Genomic DNA, 24,960 nt, shown 5'->3' on the forward strand with positions numbered 1-24,960 from the left:
TTCTATACCGCAAAAAGTACCGATATATAATGTAGTAAAATATGCACAATACTTGAAAAATTTTAGTGGTAAGGTTTGCGTGGCCACGAGTGTAACTAAGAAAGACAGATGGAAATTTTTAGTCTCTCAGTTCATTCCCTTTGAACTAGCTTCCATGATTTATTGATGTCTACAGTAGAAATATTTATATATTATTTATATACTAAATTTTCTTACAAATACAGAATTTGCAATTAAATTTACAATATCCAATTCTATATAAGCTATTACCAAAACTAAAAGCTTTTGTTTCTGGAAATATTCGGTTATAATTATAATTACATTATTTATTTTATATACTCTTTTTTATTTCTTAGCATATCTTACTATCTCTATCTCAATAATTCTTTCATAATTATTTTAATTATTTTTGCATTAAAAGCACAAGCAACGCAATTTTTATGACCCAATAAAAACCAATGCGTAACATTACTGTGTATTCCACTCTCCCTCTACCGATTTCATAGACAAAAATTTAAAATGGAACAAGTAGGGAAGGACTCAGATCGGGTGCAATCAAATATTTTATACTAAAGTAACTTGCAAGCATCAAAGACAAGGAAATACCGTAATATGCTAAACGTCAATCAAAAGACCGGAATCTAAGAAGTTTTATGTATATACTATATATACTCTATATAACTCATACACTGGCCGAAAAATACGGCATAAGATTTGTTAGAAAAACGAAAATCGTTATAAATAATATATGTAGCATCGAATTTGAATCAAATCGGTCGGTCGGGTCCCGAGATATGTGATTTCGCCAAAAAGTAGACGGAGCCACGCCCATCGTCCAATTTTGACCCCAGCTCCACTAAAGCCTTGTCATACAATCTTAGAGGTAAAATTTAATGTATCTGGTGTATTTAGTTATTTATTTTTTGCGCTTTTAGCAGTTTTTAATAAAACCGTTAAATGGGGAGTGATCGGGCTTATCATCCAATTTCGGTCATTTTCACACTGGCAGGGCCACACACACTTTTCAAAACTTTTCAGTTCTGTATCACTTTATAGGCTTCCCTTAATTGCGTTTTGGGACCGTGACAACCTTCTACGAAGTCCGCCTTACTTTTTTACTAAGTTTCATCAAGATATGTTAATTTTTACTCAAGCTACAACAAGCACGGACAAACGGACAGACTGACAGTCAGATTTTAACTTCTCTCGTCTTCCTGATCATTTATATAAACATAACCATATATCTATCTCGCTTAGTTTTTGGTGTTAGGTGAACAAAACTTCTATATTCTATAGCAACATGTTGCAAGAGCATAAAAATATACATACACTCGCTCAAATGCAAATTTACGAGTATTACACAAGCGAGACAATTGCGTAACACTTGTATGCTTAAGCTCGGCTGTGTGTCCTCCATGGCGTATACGCAATCAACAGCAACGCCGCTCTGCGTTTGTGTTACTACGCGCTTGTCAGCAACAACAGCAATAACAGTGAGCGCCATATAGTCATTGTCGTCGTTAACATCGTCATCATCTCAACGCTGTCGTGCTCGACGTCGTCATCGCCATCACGGCCGTCGCCGCTGCCGCTCAGTTGGTAGTACTCGTAAGGACTAATAAGAGTGGTGGCATTTGCCGCGTAAAATCAATACTTTTGTCTCTGCAGCCAACGCAAATGCACACCAGCGCACCAGGCACTATACATATGTACATACATATGTATGTATATGTGGATGTGTGTGAAAGTATAAATGCCTTTTGCCGACTCAAGGGCACTTAGTCACTGTCCTTATGCCTGCACACACGCGCACACAGTCAAGCACCAACGCTCATACACACACATGTGACTGTTTTTCGGCAGAGCATTATACAAAAACAAAATTCGCTGCATTGTAAGGATGAAACCTCGCAAATATTATTGTTACTCAATCTCTGTGTTTTATTTTTGTTGCTATTGTTTTTGCTGTAATGCATGCAATTGCTCTGCTCACTTATTGCCAGTTTCGCTGCGGTGTATGCGTGTCTACTATTGCTTGTATTGTGTGTATATATACCAATATATGTATGTGTGTGTGTGTGGTGAATCTGTGTATTGCCTGATATTTGCGTAACGTAAAAATATCCTTGAACTGTGCATTACGCTTTCAATGCTATCCGCATAAATAATGCATATTTCATTTAGCTTTCTCCTACACTCACACAGCCATACACGTTTGCACACTCCCACATCCATGCAGACCCACGCTTATATTGTAAATTTTTATTCCCTCCTCCCTTGTAACCCATTGATTGCTTTAAATGTTAGTGCCTTATCGAAAGGTTCCTCCTGAATTTACTCATACTACTTTGCTCAAGAAAATTATAGAAACCGATTATTCTCGACATTAAAAAATATTCATTTACTTCAATTTCCAATCACAATATTTGAAGTTAAAAAAAAATGTATAAAAAATTTTTACTCATTTTTAACCTCTCCAATCTCTCTACTTACAATAAATTTTTCCCATCTTACATACATATATCAGTAACTTAGACTCAACTTAGTAATGGAATACTGTGTGTGTAAAGAGATTACACCATTGGCTTTCGTGAAGATATCATTTCGAATAAAAAATCCTTCCATACAAGCACTTAAGGTGGCGGTAAACGAAATGCTACGCATCTTCTTTCAGGCAGGTGAGCATTCACTCCAGCAGCCGCGCGGCTATACCAACGCTTAGGTCGCTAAATGTGCATTTAAAGCTAATCACTAGAAGTAGCATCAGGCTACTTCCTCATCAGACTCGTTTGGGTGCCTGGTCATAGCAGAATCACTGGACGACGTCCCTTTCCTATGTCACTGGAAGATCGTTTTGTCCTAGGGTAGATCGGTGGAGTTCTTTTGAACTACTTGCCCTTAGCAAAGTTCATCTTGCCATAATAGTAAGGGTTTTTACTGGACATAGGGCTAAAAATCTTAGCGGATGCCGGTTGTCAAAGTTGTATGGATGTGGTGAGATGGAAACATCCAGGTAATTTCTCCTTCATTGTGCAGTATTTCCGAGGATGACGATGAAACATCTCGGCAGTCTTATATTTGACGAACTAAGAGCCATAGCCGAATCTGGCATTGAAAAAGTGAAGGATATAGTACTTGAAAATCGTCAGGTAAGTATTAGGGAGATGGCAAAAGAGCTCGACTTCTGCCCGAGTCTGTTCGAATGGTTTTGGTGGATATTTTAGCTATGAAACGCACTCTTATTCAACTCTACCTGATAAAACAATTTTTTTTTAAGAACACCGTATACTGGTCTCTTGGAACATACTTCATCATGCGAGTTTCAATCCCACATTCATGGTGATCACTATAACTGGCGATAAGGCATCGGTTTTTAACTTTGACATGCAAACAAGTCAACAATCATCGGAATGGAAGGAAAAAAACGTGCCAAAACCAAAATAACCACGCTAAAGCCACACAAAATTCAAGGTGATGGTCATAGTTTTTTTTTCAATATTCGTGGTTTGGTGCAGCATGAATTTGTTTCGGAGAAACAGACGGTCAAAAAGGAGTTCCATTTGGCCGTATAGAGACGTTTGCATGAGAACATCTTTCAAAAACGGCCCGAAATGTGGAAGAACAATTCATGGATTTTACGCGATGGTAATACACCATCGCGTTGAGCCACGAACGTGATCAAATTTAAAGCCAAAAATGCAATGAATACCATCGATCAACTGCCCAGATTGGTTTCGTGTGATTTTTTTTTGTTCTCCAAACTGAAATTGCCGCAAGGCCATCTCATAAAGTGCTTATAAAGTGTTTCGAGGACTGCAAAAATCGTTGACATAAGTATATTACATCTGATGCGGATTACTTTGAAGGCGAGAAAATAAATAGTGATGAATAATTAAATATTTTGCGCTTTATTTACAATATCACAAAGTGTATAAAAGTTTTCAGTAACACAACGGACTGACGTTTTAAGCTGTCCAACTTATATCTTCGTTAGGATCGACCTACCAAGCTTACCTAACATGAAATTTTGCTTGAAATTTTGTATTTTAATTGAAATCCGGAGTCCTTAGAAATGTCATAGAAGTATTTCGGGGAGCCTGCTTTATCACGAAGACTAGTTTTTAACTGGCATAAAGCACTCAGTGAAGGTCGTAAAGTCAACCAAAATTTGCTTCCTGAGACTCGTTCATCCACCTTTGTTTATGATGATAAGAAGTAGAAAAAAGTGCTTGAATCGCCATGTTGGTTCCAGAGATATTATTCTAAATTGAAGAATATTTTCTCTATGAATGTCTTCTATGTCATCTCTATGAACTTCTAGATAATATAGACAACGAGAATTCTTAAGCTTTGATACTTCTTCTAAAGATTTTTTAATGTATTTTAGTCCAAAAGTTAATTTTTCAAGATATCACGAATAAGGATATATAATTAATTATCAGCAAATATCAGGCAGAATAAAGAGAAAACAAATTAACAAAACATTCAAGAAATAATGAACAAAACAATGTAATTGTAAACAACAGCTATTACAATGGTATTTACACCAAAACAAAAAGGACTATAGCCAATATTTAGCTTTCTTTTCGGTTTGTACCAATCATCGTTAATTTCTGACAGATTCTATAAACTTTTGGACAGTATAATGTTCCACTTTCAACAATTTAACATTTTCACTTAAAATGCATGTTGCCTTTGCCCTAAATACACCGTTTTGCAATTTCAAACATTTCTTTACTCAAACAATTTCGCAACTTTTCCTCACTAGCCACTCACTACTTCTTCATCTTCTCTCTTCCTTTTACACCTAAATTCTACAACTTTATATAAACATTTGCCTACTTCCTTCACTACTACGCCACATTGCTACCTCCTTATCCTGCACAACAATTACACACACTCATCCACACCGACACACACACCAACACTTAAAAGCCCAAATCCTTATAGCTTACAATTTCAAGGCTAAAAGTGCGTACCTTATTTTGAATTTCGCTTGCACTACACTCTCACTGGCTTGCTCAGCGTGTGCATGTGTGTGTGTGTGTGTGTGTGTGTGTGTATGGAATTTTATGTAAACATAACAGCTCGCTCACTAACTCATTGACTCACTCACTCGCTCGCTCACCAACTCACCCACTCAGCAGCTCAAGCAAGCCAATGCAAACATATACAAATAAATATATGCGCTACGGTTTAATGTTTCACGCTCTCGGTTTTCTGCTTTTATGTGTCTGTGTGTGTGTGTATTTGTGCAGATCCGGTAGTGTAGTCTCGACCGAATTTCGCTGATGTCAAATATTTTGCACCTTTTTAGCTTTTGCTAAGTGTTGACATAGTTTTGAATGACTTTGGTGGTTTTGGGTTTCAGGAAATTTTCTAGTAGTACCGTTAAGCTCTTTCTGTGCAAAGCAGTTCATATGTGTAATTTGAGTATTGAGTTTGGATTTTGAGCACTTTTGCTTTAATTAATGAATAGGGCAATGGTGAAGGAGTTGACTTGCAAATTTTTAAATTTTGTTGGCTTGCGCTTTTATTTCGATTTTTTTTTTTTGGCAGTTCCAAATTTTTATGATCTTTTATGATAGCAATATATCGTCACCTAAAATGCAAAATAACCTAAAATCACTTTTCATAAGTTTATGTGCCCAGGAAAAGCGATATAAAGAAGCCACACATATTGAAACAAAATTTGAGTTTTGGTTATAAATTGCTTAATTATTGGTTATATTTGAGAGCGGAAGCTAAATATTTTATGCTACATGTATGTAATATGGTGTATATCGTAAGCAATGAGAAACCTAATTTATCAAAAAAAATAGTTTTAAGATATGTTTGAGTAGGAAATATTCCACAAAAACCTTAGCTACTTTTTTTTTATACCATGAACAGGGTATATTAAATGTGTCACGAAGTTTGTAACACCCAGAAGGAAGCGTAGAAGACCCTATAAAGTATATATAAATGATCAGTATGTATATATCGAGCTGTTTTTAAGATATCGTTTTGATTTGCAAACGTCATTTTCTCTTCAAGAAACTGTCATTTGTCGGAACGGCCGATATGACCACTATATATACGAACAAACTGAAGAATCAAATGTTTTTGGAAAATATCGTTTTGAAATTATTGCAAACGTCATTATTCTTTTCAAGAAACTGCTCAGAAGAAAATTTGTCGGAACGCCATACAAACTGAACGATCGGGATCAAGTTCTTGTATGGACAACTATCACATTTGACAAGATATATTCACGAAATTTGGTATATATATTTTTTAAAGCAACAATAACGAAGAAATTGACAGATCGGAACAATCGGAATCAAATGCTTGTATGGAAAACTTTCACATTTGACAATGGATCTGCACCAAATTTGGTATATATTATTTTTTAAAGCAACAATGTAACCTCCGAAGAAATTGATCGAAAAAATTGATCAGATAGGTTGACTATACCATATAGCTTCCATACAAACTGAACACATAGTTAATAACAGAAATGCACCTGTGAAGGGTATTTAGCTTCGGTGCAACCGAAGTTAACGTTTTTTCTTGTTTTTTTATTTTTGGACCGCACCTTGCTATAATCGCTACATTTAAACAAAAAGGTAAAGAAAAAACTTCTTGGTGTTGCCTCAGCTTATCTTTAAGTTAATAGATAAAATTATTTTATTTTAGTTGAAAGAGACATCGAATCAGAACATGAATATAAGGTAGTCGAAAAAGTATTTTCGTATTTCTAATTAAAATTAAACTTATTTTTTTTATATTTATATTGAACTTCAATGAACCAAATATGCATCATTTTGGTCGACCATTTTTTGCCATTTTTTCGCTAGAGACATTATTCCATCAGTGTAAAACTTGTCTGGTTTTTCGGCGGAAAACTGCGACAAGTAATTTTCATAGGCTTCTCTTGAAGCCAACTTTACTCTATTAAGGGAGTTCTGCATTGACCGAAACAAATGACAGTCCGATGGTGCAAGGTCAGGGCTATATGATGGATGCATCAAAACTTCCCAGCCAAGCTTTTTCAGTTTTTGCCAAGTCATGAAAGATGTGTGTGGTCTAGCGTTGTCTTGCTAAAAAACGAAACCCTTTCTGTTGATCAGTTCTGGCCGTTTTTTCGATTGCTTGTTTCAATCTCATCATTTGTGGACAGTAAAATATAGGATCAATCCATCCGACCAGGCTGGAGCAGCTCATAGTGGATGATTCCTTTCCAATTCCACCAAACACTCAGCATAACCTTTCGAGGCGTCAATCCTGGCTTTGCGACCATTTGTTCAGTTTCACCACGCTTGGACTATGATCCTTTTCACACAATACTGTCTCATTTGATCCAATTTTCGTCTCCTGTTACCATTCGCTTCAGAAATGGTTCGATTTCATTTCGTTTCAGCAAAGAATCACAGATGTTAATTCGGTCCATTAAATTTTCCACAGACAATTCATGTAGTACCCAAACATCGAGCTTCTTTTTGTAGCCAACATTTTTTAAATGGTTCAAAATCATTTGATGGTGAATTATAAGTTCTTTAGCGATGTCATGGCGGCTTATGTGATGGTTCTGGTCAATATTTTCCATAATTTCATCAACTTTTTCTAGGATAGGTTGACCAAAACGAGGTGCATCTTTCACATCGCAATTTCCAGAACGGAAGCGATCGAACCATTGTTGTGCTACACGAACTGATACAGCATCGTCTCCGTAAACTTCATAAATTCCATTGGTGGCTTGCGTGACTTTCTTCCCTTTTTTATACAAAAATTTCAAAATATAACGAAATCTAGGCTATCTATAAGTTAGGAGATCTAGCCATTCGCTACACATAGGATAATGCCATACATATGATAAGAGATCTAGCCTATCCCTCCCTAAAAGATCTAATATTTTATTTTACTTCTACAGCTATTTTATCCACCGATGAATGCCTTTTAGTTTAATTCTACAGTGTTCCACTTATTCACATATATAGTACCTAAACCAAAGAATAACCCAGCGATTATTTGCTCCTATTTCAGCATCAGAAAATAACCAACAATAAATGTGTCATAAACATCTCAAAACCCCACGCCTTTTAAGTGCAAATATTCGCACACAAACACAAAAGCCAAATTACCATATAAAATCAACGCACCTAAAACTATGCAACTCAAATGCAAAATTGTGTTAACTCAAAGCTGCCAAAACCAAAAACAAAAATACAAAAGTAATAACAAACAAGGAAATTTGCATCTGCAACACACAAGTGTAAATAACTTGAGGCAACGCGAAAGCCGCACTGAAGCCGCCAAAACCACACGCCTACAACGTTGCAATGCAAGCATGTCGCTTTGCTGTTAACAAGTGTGACATCAAATATGCAACACAAAGTGCTGCGGGGTCCGCACTGGCGTCCGCTGTCAAGTTGACTGTATGCAAACGGCACGCTCTTTCTTCACAGAAAGCAAGGCTCACGAAAAAAATAGTTTCAGTCAGAATTTTCGGCGCTTACAGATTTTTTCTTTTAATTTTTTTGTTTACTTCCAATTTTCGTTTATTTGTTTTTTTAGTTTTTATGCGCTTTGCTACTCACCTTTGTCGGGACATAGACGCTGCGGCTCTTTGGCTCACTCAAGCTCACGCGCGCACACACATACACTCATGCATAAACGAAGAGCAAGTTCGTTTTGCTCTGTTTGGAAAACTTGTTTCACTTTTCGTTTTAGTTTTCTTTCGCCTAGCCTTTTATTTCATGTTTTTCCTTGCTTCTTTGCGCTTTTATTATTCTTTAGTTCGCTTTTGCCTGTAAACTTCAGTTGTTTGTATCCTTTTGTTTTCATGCGCCTTTTTTTTGTGTTCACTAGTTGGCGTCGCGCGCGTCCGTGTTCACACGCAAACTGACCTAGTTTGTATTTTATTTTCGTGCAGCTTTTTAAAAATTCATCTCAATGAGCGCGTTGCATACTTTTGTGCGCAACCAATGAAATTTTGTAGCGCGTGCTAAGGACATTTGAAGGCAGCCTGTTTTTTGCTGCATTAAGCACGTCTCGATTTTAAGCGAATTTCGTCGTCCAGTTTTTAGCAGTTTTTGACTTTTTTACTACAAACGCCTAATGATATGCTTTGGTTAGACACTTTTTCGACAGTTATCGTTGCTTTTCGCGTGTTTTGTTAAATTTTTGTAATATATAATAGCAATATTTCACAAATATATTTATACCGCTTTTTCTGTATATTTGTTTTCGTTCGAGCTTCACGAAAAGCACAAACTTCTTGCTAACTTCGGTTTTATTTCGTTTCTATTTAGCAGCTTTCGCTTTCACTTTCATTCACCACTGCTATGCGTTATGTGGGCGTAAATACGTATACAATTGTGTTGGTGTACGTGAGAGTGTATGCGGCGGGCGCGCTTTTTCTTTAGCTTGATATTCTTTCGGACTACGTTTTGGCCTCACTTACTCACTTGCGTTTCTACTTAATTTTCACGCGCGTTTGCAACGTTTTTTAACTCCTGCATTTCTTTTACATATTTTCTAATGCGTGTTGTTGTGTGCACATCTGCCGCCGACGTTGTGTGCTCTTTATCCTTTGGCCTAATTGATTTAATGATTTCTGCTCGTCCTTTAGAATGTACGTAAAAACAAGAAAAAGCAAATAACCGAAAGCGCGAAGCAAAAAAACTTTTCGTAAGTCCCGTTCTATTCCGCGCTCACTTTTTTAACACATTTGCCACAAGATTCATTGCATATCTTTAGGCGTTTAATCGCGTTTACTTCTTTAGTTGCTTATTTTCGGTTTTTATTTTTCGCGTAGGTTATAGCGCTATAAAAGATTTACAAAAATTTCACATTTCAACTAATTTTTCCACGCACGAAACGAGTTTGAACCGCCACCGACCGTACGCTTCGGATATTCACACATTTCTGAATAAGGCGCCAGACACTCGAGAGCGCAACAGCAGACACTTTTGCCTGCTGAGCAACAGCACTCGTTTTGAGTGAAAAACAAGTGAGTTGAGTGCATAACACAGCGATGAGTGTAAATGAAAATACCGTTAAGCCGGCAGCTGAGTGCCTAACAAATCGCTCCGAATGAGTAGACTCAATGCGTGAGTATTTTTGGTTGTAAAAGTGTGGTTGTGACTACAGCCACAGGCGTCCAAACATCTAAGCGACTGTGTAGAAAAAAAACTAATTTTGCAGAATGAAGTTTTTTCATTGCACACAGCGTCGACCGAACCGCCAGTGCTTTCATTTATACCACATACTATACATTAAGAACATGTTGATATTGTTATTGTATTCCAAATCTGCTTAAAAGACTGTCTCCTTTGGAATATGGCGTGGTGTGGTGCTGATACCTTCGACACCACGCTGAGGATAAGGTCCAAGTAGGCTTTTGTTGTCACTGCGGGCGCTTGAACGTAGTTGACAGCAGTTGAAAATGTTATTTGTTATTGAAATGAGTGCGCATTGTTTGCTTCAAAATAATTACAACTCCGGTGGGTAAAGAAGGTAAATTTAATTAATCAACAACTTTATGTGTTAAAGAATATCAGCAAATATTACTTTGTTATGAGTGCTTTTGAGAGTAATGCTTTCCATCTACAAGAATAATATGGCCGTCTGGATGTAGTAGGATGACGATGGAAATAGACGTTCCATTGCCCGACCATGATAACGTTCGAATAGCACTTACCCGTCCGAAAAACAACAAAGCGGCGGGGGCCGATGGATTGTCGGACGAGCTATTCAATTACAGTACTGAAGAACTGATAAAGAAGACGCATTAGCTTCTTTGGAGAATATGGTCGGACGAAAGCATGCCCGACGATTGCAATTTAAATGTGCTCTGCCAAATCAACGAAAAGGGAGACCCCATAATCTGCGCCAACTAAGGAAGCGCAGCTAATGGGTCTGGTAATGAACGAGGGCAAGACGATTTATCTCCTGTCAGCAAACAAACAGTCGTCGCGCTCGCGACTTGGCACTCACGTCACTGTTGACAGTCATAACTTGGAAGTCGTAGATAATTTCGTCTATCTTGGAACCAGCAACAACAACGTCAGCCTCGAAAACCAACGCAGAATAACTCTTGCCAACAGGTGGACGATGACAACATCTGATGAGGCTACATTACGAGTTTTCGAGAGAAAGGTTCTATAGAATATTAATAATCCTTTGCGCATTGGCCACAACAAATCCGCATTCGATGGAACAACGAGCTGTATGAGACATGCGACGACGTTGACTTAATTAAACGAATTAAAAGACAGCTGGTACGCTGGCTAGGTCATGTCAGAACGCACTATTCCGGACTACTACAGGGTGTTTCTTGATGTCCTTAATTGAACACTTTCACAGAGAACCAGCAGCTATTAACTGTTGAAAGTGAATTGCGTTCCCGGAGCGGAGCACCACCCAGCAGAGACCGTGAGCTCGAGAAACCACAATGATTCTTACGCAACTTCTTTCTGGATTCGGTATCATATTAAACACCTGCTTATCCATAAAATACCCTGAAATTTTAAATATGTGTGCTGTATATAAAGAATCCTCCGCCTATCTATTTTGCTCACCTACCCTCTTACTTAACATAGTTTTCCCGACGAAAATTTTCTGGGGTAGCCGCTAAGTGTTATCGATGACCAAAAGAAATGAAAGGTGACAAGATCGGTACTGACTGCAAATGTCTGAGCTTTATCTAGCGAAATTCTTTCTGGAAGGATGCCACTTGAAAAAGTTCAGAGAATTTTTCGGCCTGCCCAGACCCCGATTGATAGCCATGTCTACTGATTAGGCCAGATTGACGACTCATATACATAAAAAAGGAATTATGTGGAACGAACACTGATACTTCTGCGACCTGGCTGCAAAGTCACCAAATCATATAATGTCAGCAATTTCAAGAAGAAGAATCATATACATAAGTCTCGGTGTATACATGGTGATTCATCTTCTTGAATACTTTTGGATGGAATAAGATGAGGTGAATAAGAAGACAATTGACCAACTGCTTTTCCGTACGAAAATAAAAAATGTGTGTCAAATTTAAATTGACCCTGCTGAAACATACCCAAACGTACATTTTCCTGGACTGAACAACCCAATGTTTCTTTTTCCATTACACTCTCCGACTTTATTTCAAAAAAAAAAACTATATTTTGTAACTAACAAAGACAGTGGCTCAAGAGGCACCACACAAAGCAGAACACCCGCATTGCGCATGCACTGCTCAGGGAAATTTTAGACTCAAAACTATTACTCAAATTCTCCCAAAAAATGCAAACGAATAGGAGTGTCATAAAAGAAAAGAAAAGAGCAATAAACCAAAAGTCAAAAGGGAATATGAAAGACACAAATGCAAGCACCCGAAATGCGAGAGCATTAGCACCACGACACGCGCACACTTACACGTTAAATGTCAGAGAATGTCACTCAAATGTCGCTTGGGAAATATAAACTGTCACGTGATACTTTGCGGCTGCCACGCTTACCTGAGGCCTGTACCGATTTGCCTATTTGTCTCTCCAACAAAGACACGAGCACAAACAATTGTGTAGATATGTAGGTGCAAGGCTCATACATCACTCTCCGCGAAGCTGAGCTCAGCTCAACTAAACTGCTTGAGTGTTGACATGAATCCGTCAAATCGCATGGCTTTTCATTCACTGTGGAGGTTGCAATAATTGGCATTAGGTTAACGCTGTCACGGAGGTGTAAGCGTTATGGACTTATGCGGTAAGACAATGGAAAAAAATTGAAAAAGGTGAGAAAATTATGAATTGTTGAATTGTTTTAAGTTGCCATTAAATTTGAGGCAGATTTAGATTATATTATTAGCCACGCTCTACATAGTACTTTGCTATCTAGAAACTCAGCTTTACCCCGCATTTCGCTGTTTCACGCTTCGTTTGCGTTTCAAGCGCCTACACTCTCGCATCATTTAATGCGAATTCAAGACTTGCGCGCCCACTTCCGGTTTAGCTTGCCAGCGAAATTATTGTCATGATACTTTAAGCAGCTATTGCGCTGAACAAGTGGGCGTATGTAGCTGTGGGTGTCTGCTCATCAGGCAGGAAATGTTACTATGAGCATCTAAATTTGTCGCTATGGACACCTACATCCAACAGCACCGCCTAAATGACACAGGTGAGAGATTCAACAGCCCGGAATACAAATGCACACACTGGTGTTTACAAACATTTTTAATTTAGCATAAAGTTCACGGCCGCACAAATTCAAGTGGAAAATTTGTTTGGTTTTGCTTCGGTTAACAACACAGAAACGCTAGATATTGTAGCGGTTACGTTTTCCTTTCACAGCTGGCTATTCAATAGCTCTTGAGGTTGAGAAAAATTCTGTAAACCTACAGGCAATACCTCTATGTATATGTGTTGGTGGAGGCAGTAGCGCGCAAAGTATGAAGGTGTTGCTACAAGTCCGTTGGGACAATGTATTTGTATGTGAGTTTGCTTAACTGTAAACCACTTTGAATTTTAATTAGTGCAACTTCCCTGAGTTATGTTATTTTTGTAATATTTTTTACCCTAGAACAAGTTAAGTATATTAAGTTTGCCACGAAAGTTGTAACGCCCATAATGAAATATCGGATACTCTCTACAGAATATATGCATATATAGGTTTAGAGAGACGAGCGAAGTCGCTTTTGCCATATCGGTCTGTATATACTCGAACTTATGCGGCAGTTTTTGAGGTATTGATTTGAGGTCCTGTGTTCTAAAAGTATTAACGACAATAACTCAATGTAAACCATCTCAACAAAACTCTGAAAAAAAAACAGAGAGTAATAATACAAGTATATTGGTGCTAAAAACAAACAAGTACTAGATGTGGAATCGTTTGATTAAGTTAATTTGTTACACTGGTTAGCTGTCACGCCATATATACCGGCTCTTTGTTATATTCGACGCAGATTCAGTTTAATTCACGCTTTTTGCGCAGCTTAAAAATAGTTGATATCCAAATACATCACCTGGTCCCAGGAACTCCTAGATATCTAAGACGATTTCTAGCTAAGGGTAACGGAAGCAAATGACGTGTTGCAGCGTCTCTCCTATGCCTACTTCACTACACTTTCTGCACGTGACATCGTTGCTAATGTCCATCTGGCCCGCATGTGATGTCAGTGACTTGTAATCTATCTAAAACAAAAACGGCTACACTTTTCGAAACCGTAGAATAATTGTACTTTTTATATTGTCATCAGCTGCTTCTTTTTGTTTCCATTAAGTCAGTCCGTACCATCGAGAGCTGACATAGGGGTGCCAAGTTCTGCGTCCAGTCTTGCGAAGAGCAGCTTCACCGCTTTCCAATACTCTTCACTAATCTGCCCCAAGGGACTGCTTGGATCAACATGCACTACAATAAAGTATCTCTTGGCTATCTCGGACGTTAAGGGTTTCACCCAATCAATCGTTTAGCTTTACAGCGTCATTCTTTTTCTTCGGTCGTTTAGCCGGTCTCGCTGTTTCTGTTTCGGCCGACGGATGACTTTTGACTTTTAGCTTTTAGCTAAGGCTTTCATAAACTTTGTCCTTTTTCTTTCGCATCCACCCCTCTGTAGTGGCATGGACGTAATCTTAATCCCCGAGCCATTATCTTTAAGATCCCATGGTGTTCGTAGCTATGCTTCCTCTTTCACTATATTGACACTCACTATATAGCACTCTTACTGCTATGAACTGTTCTCTTCAAAGCAGAGGTATGGCCGCTCGCGGCACAGCCAAGAAATTTGCTTTGTCCGCCAGGGGTAGCAGCCACTTCTCCGAAGTTTGTGCTAAAACCTCTGCCCACTTTTTTTCTTGTTAGCCTTCATAATGAGCAAAAAATAATAAGACTTTGTTCATAGTTTCAAAATTCTTATTTTATTCTTAAAAATTTATGGCGCCCCCTCAAAGTAAATTTTCCAATCTTCAAAACAGTTGTTAAAGTCAATTTCCGGAATAGCCTTCAGTGTGCGCAGTGATTCACGCTTAATGGCTTCAATTGAATCAAAACGGTTTCTCCGGAGCGGCCGTTTGAGTTTTCTGAATAACCAGAAGTCACACGGAGCTAAGTCAGGCGAATAGGGCTATGATATTGGTCGAAAATTTGGCGAGAAACTCACGAAGAATCAAAGCAATATGCGACGGTACATTATCGTGGTGCAAAAACCAAGAGTTGTCGACTCATAATTCCGGCCTCTTTTTACAAATAGCTTCGCCGGATTGACGCATAACACTCGAATAGTATTCCTTCTTGATAGTTTGGTCGGTCGGAAGGAATTCAGAGTGCGCCACACCTCAATAATCGAAGAAAATTGTCAAGATAACCTTGCTTTGACGTGGTTTTTTCGTCTTTGGCTCACATTTACAACGATATTCGGCTGATTGACCGTCTTTTCCCGGGTCGTAAGCATTGATCCAAGACTCATCGTCAGTACTAATACGTTTCATGACATCCTGGTGGTGGGAAAGCATTGTTTCACAGACGTTAATGCGACGCTGTTTTACGAAAAAATTAAGTAATTTTGGAACCAATCGTGATTTTACTTCTCTTACTTACTTTTTATTTTAGTAAGATATCTGACTGTTAGTCGTCGATTCTCAAGCACCAATGCTTTTATTTTATTGACGTTTTCATCATCAGTTGCTGTTGATGGACATCCTGATCGTGGTTCGTCGTCAACCCGTTCTCGACCCTATTTGAATAATTTGTACTAATCAAAACACTTTCGCGCGGCAAACAATTATCACCGAAGGCCTTTTCCAATATTCTGAACGTTTCGGCACCAGAAATTTTATTCCGCATACAAAATTTAGTTTAGAAGGACAGACGTATACTAAACACTAATGTTTATTTTGATGTGACTTTTGGAACAGATTTACCACAAATGTATACTACCCGGTGGAAACATGTTAAAGTATGTTTGAGTATCAAGTATATATCTAGATATAAAATTTATCAATGTTTCAACTTGAATTAAAGTTTACACAATTTAATAGTCTTTTTAAACAAAACTCAACTGCAAATAACAAAAAAGTTGGTCAGATCTATTTAAATTGTCTCGATTAACTCAAATCAACTAAAGTTATTGCATGCAGATTTCTCTATATACGCGCCTAAATTTAATTTTCAGCCAGGTAATAATAAAGTTGGTGAATTTTGAAGCTAAAAAAAATAATAATAACTCTTAATTTGAAATCCGATAAACTAAAACATGCATAATTTTACACGGACACTTAAAATAAATATTTCGAAAAATTTGCATACATTTAAGCACTTGCAAATGCGAGTATGGCCACAAAATAGCAAAGGCAAAGTGAAATTCAATAGCAACATTGCCAATACATTTGTAAAAACAAATAAACGACGATGAAGAGCAATTCAAACTGAGCCACACCGCCATTCTAGGCTAATTTACATACATATAGCATATGCAAATGTACATATATACGAGAGTATATAAATCATATGCAAGGATTTTGAGTTTACACGCTCACATCGATGGCGCACAATGCCAAACAAACAAACTAATGCGCATTAAAGTGCAAAATTAGCTGAAATTGAGCGAAAATATATATACATACATATACAAAAAGAGTTGTGAATCGTAAAAATAATGTAACTGTATACAATACAATAGCAAATGTGTATATAAATAAATTTTCAAGTATATTTATGTGGACGTATGTATATCCGTCATCGCTTGTTCAGAAAATGGCAAATTTGCACATAAAATGGTGAGAAAATCACGCACACATGCACATATGCAACCACACTCACACACACACATGCGACAACAATCGAAATCAATCGTTTTTGCACATTACGAGCACACACACCGCTCGCCACGTATCCACTTGCGGACCTGAAACATATAAAGTCACAGGAGGTGTTCCGCAAGGGTCAGTTCTCGGCCCTGTACTCTGGAATGTGATGTATAATGGGGTTCTGAGAGTCGCGATGCCAGATGCGGTAAACATAGTAGGTTATGCGGATGACATTGCGGTCGTAGTAGTAGCGAAAACTCTAGACGAGGCGAAGAACAAGTGCAGTGAAAGCATCAGCAGTGTTAAAAGATGGCTCCAAACCGCTGGCTTACAACTAGCTGCTCACAAAACGGAGGTTGTTTTGATGAGTAGTCGAAAAAAGGTGGAAACCATTGAGATATGCATTGATGGGCATACAATAAAGTCAAGTCTACATCTAAGATATCTTGGAGTAATCCTGGATCATAGGCTTTCATTTAAGCAACACCTAATGGTCACATACACCAAGCGGCGAGGTCCGTGTCGGCAATAGCGAGAATAATGCCCAATATGCGAGGCCCCAGACAACTTGTCAGAAAGCTGCTGACAAGCGTCAGTAGCTCCATCATTCTGTACGCGGCGCCAATTTGGATATCTGCTATTAAACATAGCTCATATATGAGAGGAGTTGCCTCGGTTCACAGACTGGCGTCATTGAGAACTTGCTGTGCATTCAGAACAGTGTCGGATGATGCAATCCATGTTATATCGGGAAGACTCCCCATAGACATAGCAGCAGAACGTTGCTCATCAATCCGCGATATGAGGGCTAACATGTCACCTAGCCAATATAAACAAGAACTGGCAAAAATCAACGAAAAATGCCTCCGAAAATGGCAGGAGAGATGGAATACCTCAACGAAAGGAAGGTGGACCCACTCTCTGATACCCAATATTAGAGAATGGGTTACACGGGATCATGGGGAGGTGAACTACTACCTCACGCAGTTTCTAACTGGTCACGGCTGCTTTAGAAACTATTTGTACAAATTCAAGCATGTGGAATCTCCCCTTTGCATGCACTGCGAAAATTATATAGAAACGGCAAACCACGTACTGGTGGAATGTGTCCGCTTCCAAAAGGAAAGGCAAATACTTTCCGATAAAATAGGAAAGCCCTTACCCATACGTTCAAGGGACGTAGTAAATTTTATGCTAACTTCCCACCTAGCATGGGATATGGTATGTGGGATAATAGCATATATTATGCTAAGGCTGCGAGAAGATGAAATCGCTGTAAGACCGAGAGTGCAGTCCCGAGAAGCTGCAAACGTATGACAAAATAAGAAATTAAATATAAAAGAGCTGTTACATACTTTAACAATACCTGCCCTGCGAAGGAAAGCCCTATAGGTAGTTCCGCAGGGAAACACAGGTCTGTGGGCAAGGGGGTGCTTTAGCACGTATGCGCTGTATGCGAATCGGGCATAATTGTTGGTACGGGCCAACAATATCTTTTGAAGATTTACACCCACCTTTGGCGTATCCAAAAAAAAAAAAAAAAAAAAAAAAACGTATCCACTTTCCATCAAACCTTGCCACGTAGCGGTACTCGTATAATGCGTAGAGCAACACCGCCAGCATCAAAGCAACAATTTCTAAACGTTCTGGGCGATTTGGTGAAATTCAGCCAAATCGAAATTCGCATCGAATTTTGCGTGGTTGAATAGCTTACTGCCCGTTTCGACTGCTGTTGGCGCTTGCGGATGCAAAATGTTTCATTTCACTCGAAATGAAACCAAAACAAAGTTTATTTGCATAGCAAATGCTTACTTACACACACATATATACGCATATAGAGTAGCTATGTGTTTGTGTGTACATTTGTATTTGCTGGAAATTTTTGATGTTGCTACGCATTGCCATGGATTTGATATGCAAATCGAAGTTGGCGTGTAAGCCGGATCACATTAAAGTATTCGAAGATAATGCATGTGTCTGCATAAGCAGAAAAAAATCACAAATGGATTTGAGTTCACTCATTTTTGCTTCGAATATGGTCCGCCTCACGCACCACTTCTTCGAGCTTTGCATTAAAATAAACATTTCTTAGCCATTCGTGAGGCATGATTTTGAATATGATTTACATGAAATTAAAATTCATCAATGACAAATGTAAAAGTGAAATTTGAAAACTTCGAATTCAGTAAAATGTGATATTAAAGTACTTTTCAGCAACTTATATTCGAGGTGACATGACCTAGTTTTGTGGACATTCACTTTACAGTCTAACAAACAGATACAGATCATTCGACAAGCGTAAAGCTATGGGAAGATATTCACTGGTTTTATTTGTTTTTGCTACCAAATCTAATTTGAATAGGCAAGATAAACTTATACAAAATATTTCTCATATTGTTGTAGATGTCTTCTGAGGAGTCTACTTTATCACGAACATGCGAGTCGAACTCTGTAATGACAACAAATTCGAAAAAGTAAAGAAATGGTGTTTAAAAATTATGATGTTGGTATGAAGCATGTCAGTGTTAGACTCATACCAATGGACCTCAAAGTTTTTCAAATATTATATCGAATAGACCTCGAAAAAGGAATGTCTGACAATATATCTGAGAACCCTAGATTCATCAAATGCATTATTAATGGTGATGAGTCGTGGGTTTATGAATATGAAGCCGAAACTGTCGAACAATCCAGCGAATAGCGCTCAAAAAATTAACCGAAACCGATAAAACGAGAAGGTACTGCAGGTCTACCCAATCAAGGTTTATGGAAAATTGGGTTAAGCTTTGGCGTGCTTGTCTTGGTTCAGAAGCCTATTTTGAAGATTGCAAATTTGATCACATGTGGGCGCTGGGATAAAATCTGGTCCAAATTCAGAATAAAAAGATTTCCACATAATATCATTATGATATCATAACTGATTTATAATATAAAGTAAACGGCAAATAACGAGTGATCCTAGTAGATGTCCTTTTTTCAATAGCCTTTATTTTGACAGATCACGCGTGCCTCGTGTCGCACCACGATCGCCCATCTTGAGACTCAGCTTTCATTATTGAATAATATTCGACCGAATATACACGTTCCAGCAACCAGTGAAGAAAATATAGTACCCGCAGCTGAAATTGTACACGAAGACTGTGGAGAGTCGATTCGGCGCCGTTCGCAGAAACTCGGACTGAGGTATAGAACAACTTGGCGCATTTTACGTCGAGATCTTAAATTGAAAGCGAAAAAAATATAGCTTGTGCAAGAACTCAAGCCGCTCGAGCTTTCCAAGCGACATCGCTTAACTCTATGGGCTCTTCAAATGTTCTAATAAGGTCCTACATTTCCGAGTCAAATTTCGTTCAGTGATAATACACATTTCTGGCTCAATGGGTAAGTAAGCAAGCAAAATTGCCGCATTTGAGATAAAGAGCAACCTGAAAAGATCTGCCTTTTCATACAGAAAAAACAAGAGTTTGGTGGGGTTTGTGAGCCGGTGGAATCATCGGTCCATATTTCTTCAAAAAAGATGCAGGTGAGAACGTAACCATTAATGGCGACATGATAACCAATTATTTGATACCTAAAGGTGGCGATCGTATCTCGGCGACATCTCGTTTCAACAAGACGATGCCATTTCAACACATCGCATCAATCAATGAATGTTCTGAGAGAAATCTTCGGTGAGCAGATAACTTCACGTTTAGGGCCGGTGACCACCAGGATCGTTTGATATCACACCGTTAGACTTTATCCTGTGGGGATATGTAAAGCCTATAGTCTATTCGGACTATCCCGCTTTGATTCAGCCTTTGGAGCATATTTAGGTGTTGTAAACAATAAAATTGGAACCCTGCTATTAGAGCCTGATATTAAATGCTACATCCACAATATTGTTCAAGTAGCTCGAGGCTTTATTATATCCAAAACTTCGGTAATGAAAGACCACTTCGCTTTTTCAAAACAATTTCAATGCTTAAAATCGTTTCGAAACAACCGCGTGATAAAAAGTATTAACTGTCACTGGTTGCAATATCTTTTTTTATTGTTCAGGCTTTGAAAGTCTGTAAACCTGCACCAAGTGTCAGCGCTTTTCTTCAACGTGGATGTAAAAGTTTATGCGCGTCCATTTTATTTGTCAGCGCTGACTTTTCTTTGTTGCGTTTTTATTGTTCTAAGAAACTGCCCCATATTAACACAGCCATGAAAGTCAATCGGATTGCCGGACATTAAGTTTAAATGGGTTTTGCTTTAAAATGGTAGTCCGTAAAGGCGTTTGGTGAGATTGTTTGGTGAATGTGTGTGTGTGTGTGTGTGTGCGTGGAGCGTTTGAGTGGCAGAACAATAAAAAATAACAATAATATCCAAGAAAAGAGCAGAAGTCAGAAGTATTGTCGTAGCCAACGTGTATGCAAGGTAACAACAACTACAATAACAACAGGTGGATCGTAAATTACAAAAACAGCAGTGTGGCAGTAAACTTTCATTAGACGCTGGCTATATACTTTGGTATATATAAATATGTGTATACATAAAAGTATATGTATATATATGGTATAAATTGTCCGTGTGTATGTAAGCAGAAAAGTTATAATGACAATAATGTGGTAAAAGTAATCAAATGGCAGCGTAAATAAAACACATATTGATAAGCATCACATTTTCCGAACGCATAAACAAACCAAGGACATTTGCCATGAAATGCCACGGTAATACAAAGCGGAAAACGAATCATTCATAAAATCGTAAAAAAACAAGCATTAGCATTAAAAATTTATGTGCTTCATAAAATTTATGGTGGCGTAAACTTTTTTCCATATTTTTCGACGTTTTCTCTTTACAGAAAGTTAGCGGAAAATGCATTGTTAGCAAATGTCACAATGTGTTGAAAAAGTGCAAATTTGATTTTAAGTCGTAATAAGAATTTTTTCTTTGGGAAAAGAGGCTTTTATTTTTAATATCGATAAAACTGGTAATATAACTTCAATTTGTTTAATCAATTTTATGAGGCTGATATCCTTAGGATTACATGACGATGGCTGAAGATATCTATTAAGATGAACTTAGATGAAAAATAAAAGGTTTTAATAAGCAAGCATAAAATTTATATATGTACATATATTAAATGAATATTCGTTACACCCATACAATCTAGTTGTCAGATCCTACACTCAGACTTGACTCGTAGGGATTAAACACTCTTCCATCAACGGAGGGCACATTTTACTATATATTTGATTACACTTTGAAAAATTACTCGAACCATATTCTTTAAAACTCATTAACCTTACATATAACACATGCAAATAACCTTGACACCGTCAAAGAAACTTTCTAAAATATAAAAACCCTAACTTTTCTTATGATCTTCTGCAAAGGTCCATTCACCTATCGTTAAGTAAAAGGCAAAAAAGAAATCGAAAAGCACACCCTGTCATGAAAGTATCGGGAATTTATAAATACATAAAACATAAATTTTTCAATCATCATCCAAATTTATTTAATCGCCTCCAAAGGAACATCCATTTGAAGCGATGCACATATGCCAAAGCTTGTTCCAATCGTTAAAACATTTTTTAACGGTGCTTGATCAATGATATTTGTTGAGTGTTTGGTCAAAAATTCATTCACAATGATGGCTTTGTGCGATGGTGCGTTATCATGATGAAGTATCCACGAATTGTTTGCCCACAAGCTCGGACGTTTACGGCGGATAGCGCCTTTGTTGACGATTTGACCAGTTGGAACGTATTCATAGTGAACGACACCACGAATATCGAAGAAAACAATGAGCATTGTTTTCACTTTTGATCGGCTTTGGCGCGTCTTTGAGCCGCCATTCCGATGATTGCTGGTTCGTAAGTGTGTCATATTCGTGGACCCATGTCTCGTCACCAATAATTATGCGCTCCATGAAGGTGGGATCCGAATTGGCTCGATTCAGCATGTCTGCAGCTACCTGCTCTCGATACTTTTTTGAAGGAAATGCGTTGGAATTTCCTTCAGTTTTTCAACGTTGTCATCGGTCACACTCGGCATGTCTTCGCGGTCTCCCGACCCTCCTTGAATGCTCTGTACCACTCGTAAGTGCCCGTTTTTGATAGACAAGATTCAACAAAAGACTTCTGCAATGTTTTCAATGTATGTATCGGCATACGAAAATTTGTTCGCAACACAAAATTTAACGCAAATACTTTGATCAATCTTTTCGGTCATTGTAAAATTAGACAAACACTAACTGCTGTAAACACACTGGTTGACAGATAGCGCTAACTTTTGGCATCATAATTAAGGACAGTTGTACCAACCTAGGAAAAAAAATTTACCTGTCTTCCATATAAGCGAGAGATTTAAATGAAGAATTCCCGATACATTCTTGACAGGGTGTATTTTGTCTTACCCTCGTTCACCACGCTTCGCTTCCTTATGCAGTCTGAGGAAGCAGAACTAACGGCGCGGTTGTTGAGGTCAAGGATATCAATATCATCATTTGAAACCTCACTAGGTACCGAAGGACTCGAAGCCGTTCACGCCATACATTGACCTTTCAAATGCTCGATTGGAAAACGGAAAGAAAACCAATATAAAGAGAAACCCACAAAAATTATGGAATTTGATATTTTAAAAGCTAAGATATTTCTTCTGAATACTCTTAAGAAAATTTTCATCATCACACAACTTTCCGCTTCCATTCTAAGATCGATATCGGGCGGAAAAATATGTTGTGAACGAGGTCCCTGGCTTATGTCTAACATAAAATTGAGATCTTAGCTTTCATACCATAATATTTAGTAGTTAATATCATCAGTTATTACTTATGGAATTTTAACTAAAACTTAAAGATATTGCACTTTAACGCAGCAACTTTTATATTTTACTTTATTGCATGCAATTGTACGCCTAGGGCGAGGCCACAAACAAATTTGCCAAAAGTCCGGCAATTAAAGTTCTGCAAGGTACATACTATACTAACGCACAAGCACGTACTGTAAGCCACAAAACATACAGTTGTGTACTTGTAATAAATACAAGTATTGTAATACCAACTTCCGTTTTGCTGACCAGTGAGACATTACAAGTAGAGAGTGTTTTTTTCGAGGTTTAGAACTTTTATTTTAACAAAAAACATAAAAAAATTACAGAAAAGGCCAATATTTCGGACTTATGATTATTTGATATTTGAAAAATATATAATTTTTCTTTTTAATTTTTCTGAGTATTTAAATATACTACTAAAGTTTACAAAAAACAATTATTTTTTTTTATTCCAAAAATCGTCTTTTCTAGTGTCACACCATATTACGAGTATATTGCCTTCAAAGAGCACTGATGCCAAGCACATGACATTACCTCGACAATTATGTTGACATCTGATATCTTCAGAAAATCAATTACTCAAAATACGCACACTATATTTGTTCACTACACCCTTTGTCCGCTTCACGAAAATAATCACAATAAATTTTAAGAAAATCTTTTTTATTAGCATTGTTTGCATTTGTACTTGCTCCCTGCCAAATTTTACTGGTTTCCCTATATCTTCAGTTGCTCCACTAGCTTCTTCCTCACATTAAATTTCTTGTATACTTTATTTGTTGCTGTTGTTGTGGCCGTTGTGCAGATTGTCTTCATTGGCAGGACACGCAGCTTCCGAATTTGATTTTAGAGCAATAAAACCACCTGCAGATAGCAATAAAACCGTTATAGCGCGAGAACAATACGTTGCCACACTGAATTATTTTATGTGCTATGCAATGCTGTGCTGTGCTATACAATGCAGCTTCTCCAGCGCTACGTGGCGCGGGTTAAAAGTAGATTCATGTCGTGAAGAAGGGTGGTCATGTGGACGTGCGAAAACAACAATTTGAATGGTCAGCACGTATATACATATATACTTTTGCACGTATATACTTATGTATGTATGCGTGCATTTAATGTGTGAATTTATGTGTGAGCATATTTGTCACGTTTCAGCTGACGGTGAAAGTGTTTGCGTTGCGCACTGGGCGGTTGGCGATTGGGCGGTGGCGTTTTATGGAAATGTGTCGGCGAAAGTGTTATATTGTAATAGCCTCAAGGTATATAAAAATCGACAAAATATACGGTATGTGAGATTAAGAATTAATGAAATTAATAACAGCTTAATTGGCTAAGATACAATTTGCGACCACGCATACTTTCCAATATAAAAGTCAAGCATCAGTAAAGATAT

At 37.8% G+C, this 24,960-nt stretch overlaps 1 protein-coding gene across 1 annotated transcript in view; it reads right to left on the minus strand.

The window, feature by feature from the left end:
• The window catches only part of LOC126754955 (uncharacterized), a 209,711-nt gene extending 199,822 nt beyond the window's left edge, over positions 1 to 9,889 (minus strand). The window contains exon 1 of the mRNA XM_050467187.1: positions 8,580 to 9,889. The gene's annotated coding sequence lies outside the window, so the exon portion shown is untranslated. The remainder of the gene's footprint in view (positions 1 to 8,579) is intronic.
• Positions 9,890 to 24,960: the final 15,071 nt, after the last annotated feature.

This window comes from Bactrocera neohumeralis, chromosome 4, assembly GCF_024586455.1.
Source record: "Bactrocera neohumeralis isolate Rockhampton chromosome 4, APGP_CSIRO_Bneo_wtdbg2-racon-allhic-juicebox.fasta_v2, whole genome shotgun sequence".
Classification (NCBI taxonomy): Eukaryota; Metazoa; Arthropoda; class Insecta; order Diptera; family Tephritidae; genus Bactrocera; species Bactrocera neohumeralis.